Genomic DNA, 6,327 nt, shown 5'->3' on the forward strand with positions numbered 1-6,327 from the left:
CTTAAAAACACACTAGATGTGAAAAATTCTTCACGGCATGTTTACTCGTCTACCGACCATGAATGCAGTGTGTAAGGCTGGTTGGTATAATCAGGTCACAGCACGAATACGGTACTCACGTCCACAGAATGGTCCCTGTGTGCCTCGTGGTGATGCCGCCTCAGGAGGTGTAAACTCACTCACCGCTTTTCCCTTGAAAACACTGGATAATTTTACTTATGTGTTGGCTCTTGATTATAAAGAGTCATCCACGTGAAGCAGAACTGTAAATGTTTCGTGGGATTTGCGAAATCATTCTCCCTGCCCCAAGGCTTAAGACCCATTGCAGTGGACGTCCTCTACATGGGTGAATAAGTGAAAAACCCTTAATGGGACCTGATTCAGAAGATTCTTTAAGTAATTATTTGCATATTCCCTTTTGTGCTTGATTTATTTATGTTTTTGCTATTTTTTCTCTGGTAGGAAAATTATAAAGTTACCGGGTCATTTCTCAGTTCATTGATCTTGAAAGAGAGAGAGTTCGCACACCTGCATCAGTGGGGAAAGGGTAGAGAGAGAGTGTGAGAGAGAGAATCCCAAGCAAGCTCTGTGCTGTCAGCGTGGAGCCTGATGCGGGGCTTGATCCCACAAACTGTCAGATCGTGACCTGAGCTGAAATCAAGAGTCGAACACTAAACCGACTGGGCCACCCAGGCACCCCTAAAGTTACTGGATTTTTTTTTAAAAGATCTGATGCAGGTGATCTTCTGGAAATACTTAGCAAAACACTTGAATCACCTTATATATTATATATTATTACATATATATTATTAATTATATATTATATATTAATATTATATATATATATATATAATAATATATATAAGAGATGGAGACACAGAATCTAAAGCAGGCTCCAAGCTCTGAGCTTTCAGCACAGAGCTCGACATGGGGCTTGAACCCACGAAACACAAGATCGTGGCCTGAGCCAAAGTTGGACACTCAACCTTGCCACCCAGGTGCCCCAGTTAACTGGATTTTTTTAAAACAAGTTCATGTTCCTTTGTTGGATTTCTGAAAATGCTGTATTTACCTGTGTTAACTCTGGGAGACTTAAAAGCTTCCTAACTGTGTCTTCCAAAGTATCATATTGTCCCAACCCAAATTTCCCCAGGGCTTAAGAGATTCCTAAAATTGAGAACTATGGGAATTGTCTTAACTCTTTAGGACCACTGAAGTTTATTTCCCACTGGCATTAAAAAATTAAAATAAAAAATAAAAAGTAAAAAAAAAAAATCTCAAAATATCATTGTAATAACTCTCTATGTTTTTTTTTTTTTTAAGTTTATTTGCTTATTATGGAGGGGAGGGGTGGAGAGAGGGGGAGAGAGAATCCCAAGCAGGCTCCGTGCTGTCTGTGCAGAGCCGGACACAGGGCTCAATCTCAGAAACCGTGAGATCATGACCTACAGTGAAATCAAGAGTCAAATGCTTAATCTACTCCCACTCTTTGGGATTGAAGTGTCAGTGAGGGAACTTGCCTGGATCCCTCCCTTTGAGAAAAGAATTGGACACTGGAAATGGAAATTGATGCCATAGAGAAATGAATATTGGTTGACTGCTCGATACTATTTCTTAAACCTTAAGCATGATGATTACTTCTTAGGTTATTTAATACTTAGGGACTTTGAATAAAATGATAATAGTAGTTACAGTAACATGGATTTAGAGGTAAAAAATAGAATCCCGCGAGGTGCTTTAACACATCAACTCATTTGATGCTCACAAAACCACTCTACTTTGAGTGTTGCTTTATTTCCATTTTAAATTGTAACGGTTTAGGCTTATGGAGGGCTGTGACTTACCCACAGCCTCTCAGCTGAGCAGGGACTCTTGGACAAGGCTGTGGGACAGCTTCACAGCCAGATGGATTTCCACAGTGCTCTGTGCCTGGCCACCTTCAACACTTAAGCATGCTGAAATTCTGCAATGTCTCGGAGATGTCTTCTAGTTTTTGAATTCTGTGTCTTTAAGCTGCAGCTGACCTATAGTTTTGAAAAGTTAGGATACATTGATCTCTCTTAACATATTTCTAATACATGACATTTTAGAAATGAGTTAAGTAACTATGGCTACATTCTAAGACGTTAAATTCTCAACCTCTTTGGGGAACTATAGGAAATTCTATGACATTTTTTGAGGGGTGCCTGGGTGACTGAGTCGGTCGAGTGTTCAACTCTTGGTTTTGGCTCAGGGCATGACCTCAGGGTTGTGGGATCAAGCCCCATGTTGGGCTCTAGGCTGAGTGTGGACCCTACTTGGGATATTCTCTCTCTCTCTCTCTCTCTCTCTCTCTCTCTCTCTCTCTCTCTCCCCCCCCCACCTCTCTCCCTCCCTCTGCTTCTCTCCCATGCTCATGAGCTCTCTCTAAAATAAGAAAAAAAATTAATTAAAAAAATTGTTCAAAAGATGAGAGTTTAATATACAAGTGATAACAGATGTGCCACTTGAAACAGCAACAACAGAACCTAATATGAAAAAAAAAACTTACAAAACTGGCAAACTAGGAGTTGGTTCATTGCATTTTAAAGAATGTGTGATTTATTTTATAAAAAGGTCCCCGCTGCCCTGGTGCATTTATATGTTTGATTGTAGATCGGTAACCACTTGCTAAATGGCTGGGAGAAAAAAAGAGGAAAAATGGGTAAAGGTTTGGGAGATAATACTAATTGCAAAGCAATCGAAAAGGAGGATAATGCATTTCTAAACTTAAAATGTGAACTAACGGGAAAATTTCATTTGAATCACCTAATTTTTACTTTTATAATTTTGCGAAAGATACCATTGGCCACCTAAGACGTGTTGTTACCTGAATTCATAATGTGTTTCATTCATTCATTCATTCATTCGACACGTATCTATTGGATGTTTAATATGTTCCAGGCACTGTGCAGAGCAATGATGAGCAAAACTAGCCACAGTTTCTGACCTCCTAGAGTGCGCACTGTGATTTTATCAACTTGATTTTGAGGTTTTATGGAGCTAGAAGATGTGAGATGATAATGAAAAATAAGTTCTTCTTTTAAAAACTTACCCAAGCATCTCGATGTGATCATTTCTTTGCCTTTTGTAGTGTATCTTCTTTATACATTTTCTGAAATATATTATAATGAATGATTATTACTTTCTGGATTATTTGTAAAAGATAAAGGAAAAAGCTTTTCTTAATTTGGTTCTTGGCATATTTATATGAATGTTTTGAGGCTCTAGAAATGGCAATTATCATAAATATCCCAACTGGCACATTTTATTAGCAGGAGCTCACATAATATAGATGAATCAACCTGACGTTTTTTCCTTTAGCTGTTTGGCCACCATAATAATTGGTTCTATTACAGGTGGATAGTATGATCTTAATTTCCTTCGGTAAGCTTGAGTGATTTAATCTCGTCAGTGAATTGTGAGTTGAAGATAGATTTCACATTTTAAAATCCCGTCATTTTGGTGGAGATCTCCCTGCCTTATGAATTTAATGAAAGCAAGTAACCTATTAATACGTCACGTACACTTACTTATTCATGTGGAAGCAGTGTTAGAACCCCAAATTGTTTCTGTAAGCTATCCATAGGAGCTGGTTCTAATTCATTTATTTTTACCACGATTCCAACTTTTAGTTGAGCAAATATTGAGCTTTATTAATCCCACCTGTGTATCCTGCTGGGTAATAAAATGTATTGGCACGTGTATTTAAGATTCTTCAGGCTTTGAACAAAAATGTTGCCATGGGAACCTGATTTCATAGCCCATAGTCCTTTGCACAACTACACCTGCCTTATGGTAGGGGTTTCCATGGCAACGTTTTTGTTCAGGGAACGCAGAACTTGCACAGAATATGCCATGCATCGCTTTTAAATGTGTGTTCCTAGCTGCGGTCTTACTATAGTTAATGTGCATATTAGAAATACCTGTGGCTCCATGGTGGGCGACTGTGTTCTCTTGCTTGCAGTGAATAGATTCCTATTGAGTTTAGTGGTCAGAATGCATTGGATTAGGAAATTAGAGCAATTTCTGGCCTCTTTGCACTGTCTCTCCACCCTCCACTCATTCGGGCCTCCTGCTAGAGTATGGTGAAGTAAAGTCCTCCGTGGCTAGCATGACCAGAAAGATCATTTCTGACAACGCAGAGCTGTAAGGAAAAGATGTGTATCTAATGTCTGGCCAGGCTCGGTGGGCTTTTTTAAAGGGCAGCGTCCATCTTGGGAAGCCTCTCCTGCTCCAGAATATTCTCCTAATGGTTCTTCAACTTCCTCACACATGCTTTACTCCAGAGAAGGCCATGAGCTCCGCCCACAGAGTTCCACGAGGATGGGGTAAGAATTAGCTTTCATATTTTTAATCTAATGTCTTCTCTCTTTCTCTCTTATATTTACCTGCGGCATAAAAAAACAAAAACCAAAAAACAAAAGACGGTTGGCAACTCCTAAATTAAGGCAGCCCAAGTTCTTTCTTTGCTCGTCATTCACTCGTGTCTCATTACATTGGTGGCTAAGGCCATGTGGGAAGAGTGCGCTATGGCCTTGCAATAGATAATCCGGGGTTATCACTGTGGTGTTATTATGGTTCTCTCAGCTGTGATATGCACACTCATCCATCAGGACCAGGCTCACGTTCCTGCCAGGTATGCTGGCATGTTGCTGTTTTCTTGGCAGGTCTCAAAACATGCAGCAGTGGATTTCGAAGCAGCCTCAGCTGCTGCTGACAGTATACAAAGGAGCCGAATGGGGGATATTATTAATGCCAATCATCCTCTACCCACAAGGGTATCAAAGGGACTTTTAGAGACCACAGGGCTGCTTTCAGCAGAAACCCTAATCAGATCATCTTCCTTGATCAGGGAAAGGAATGTAGGAAAATGAGGTGGGTTAAAGGAATTAGGACAAGTAAATGCATTCTGAATACATTCAGGACAAATTAGCCCGGAGTGCAAATAGACATTGATTTGTCTGATTGAGTGGAAGCATAACTTAGAAGCCCAAGGTCAGGCTTCTGCCAACTTAAGGCCTTGGGAAGTTAAACAAATACAAGGGGGTGTGAAAAACACGTTTATTTATAAAGCTGGAAGGGAGAAAGGAACGAATAAAGGAAAAAGGGGCGGGGAGGAGAGGGGGAGGGACAGTGAAACCAGGCGTCGGGAAATGATAAACTGAGGGAGTCAATCTAGAGGAATCCTATTCCAAGGCATGAGCAGAAAAATTGTAGGTCAGTTTGATCTAGAGGAAAACTCAGGAAATGTAGGGGAATGTGTACCAAATCAGGAGCCAGACTATCTTGGTCTTCCAACTTACCTATCACCTTGGATTTACCACCTCGGTTGTCTTTCTGTAAAATGAACAGTGGGGCCGAGCTCAGGTTTTAAAACTTGGTGTTCTGTGAGTGTGCATGTAAATACAGTGGAGAAAGCTCACGGGAGACACTTTTGTCTCCCGAACAACCACTTCAACCAGACCAACTTTCCTTTGCTGAAAATTGTGATGAAATTTCACTTGAAGAAAATGCTTCCTGGAGTATAAAAAGTTTTAAAACTATCGGGACTGCTGATTTCCTAAATCCTGCCAACACTAATATTCCATTCGATGCCCCAATCTCTACTAAGCTAATAAAATGATGGATTTGTAACCATTGCTTAATATAGTTATGAGAGCTTTGAGCTCATGGCCATTGCGCAATCAATATTTCTTGACTTGAACGGAATTAAATTTCATCCATTCTGGAAACAGACCGTGCAGATCCTTTCCCTAAAATGCCAAAGAAATTATTTTCATCAATGGGAAGGCCCCTAACACAAAACAAACCACAGCCCTCTCTTTGCAAAAACAAACAAACAAAAACAGGGTTTAGCTGCACCTGGGAGATGTTGTGCCTTGGTCACCGGACTCTAAATTCAAGGGAAGCCAAAAACCTTAGAGTCCCTGGAAGCTGAAGAAAGCAAGCTATCCTAACCATGGCGAGAACACACAAAAGAAGAGGGGACCCGCCAGGTATCCCAGAGGAGCACACGTTAAACCACGGAGTCGTTTGCCTTTTGAACAGGAAGACTGAGGCGGCTGCGGTCAAGGTTTGGAGCCTGTGAAGACCACGAATGTGATGAACACAGATCTGATCCTGGACGGTTATTAGAAGGGAACCAGTTGCTTTACAACTTTAGAGAGGTACGTTTAGGCCAAAAGGACGTAGTGCTCCTGAGAGAAAGTTTACTAATGGGATTCATTACCCTCAGAGTTCAAATAAACTGGGTGTGAAAACTTAAACCCAATAGAATGAACGTAATAGATTGATGACCTGGGCCCC

General features: G+C 40.6%; 1 long non-coding RNA gene across 2 annotated transcripts; it reads right to left on the minus strand.

Annotated features, from left to right (window-relative positions):
- Window positions 1–1,753: 1,753 nt before the first annotated feature.
- Window positions 1,754–3,768, minus strand: LOC125938146 (uncharacterized). Of its 2 annotated transcripts, none has more exons than XR_007462625.1 (3): window positions 3,685–3,768; window positions 3,074–3,133; window positions 1,754–2,024 (listed from the first exon to the last, which is right to left on the minus strand). It is a non-coding gene; the product is annotated as an uncharacterized LOC125938146 (long non-coding RNA). The 2 variants fall into 2 exon arrangements; XR_007462624.1 differs by having other exon boundaries at window positions 3,552–3,755.
- Window positions 3,769–6,327: the final 2,559 nt, after the last annotated feature.

This window comes from Panthera uncia (genome assembly GCF_023721935.1).
Source record: "Panthera uncia isolate 11264 chromosome B2 unlocalized genomic scaffold, Puncia_PCG_1.0 HiC_scaffold_24, whole genome shotgun sequence".
Classification (NCBI taxonomy): Eukaryota; Metazoa; Chordata; class Mammalia; order Carnivora; family Felidae; genus Panthera; species Panthera uncia.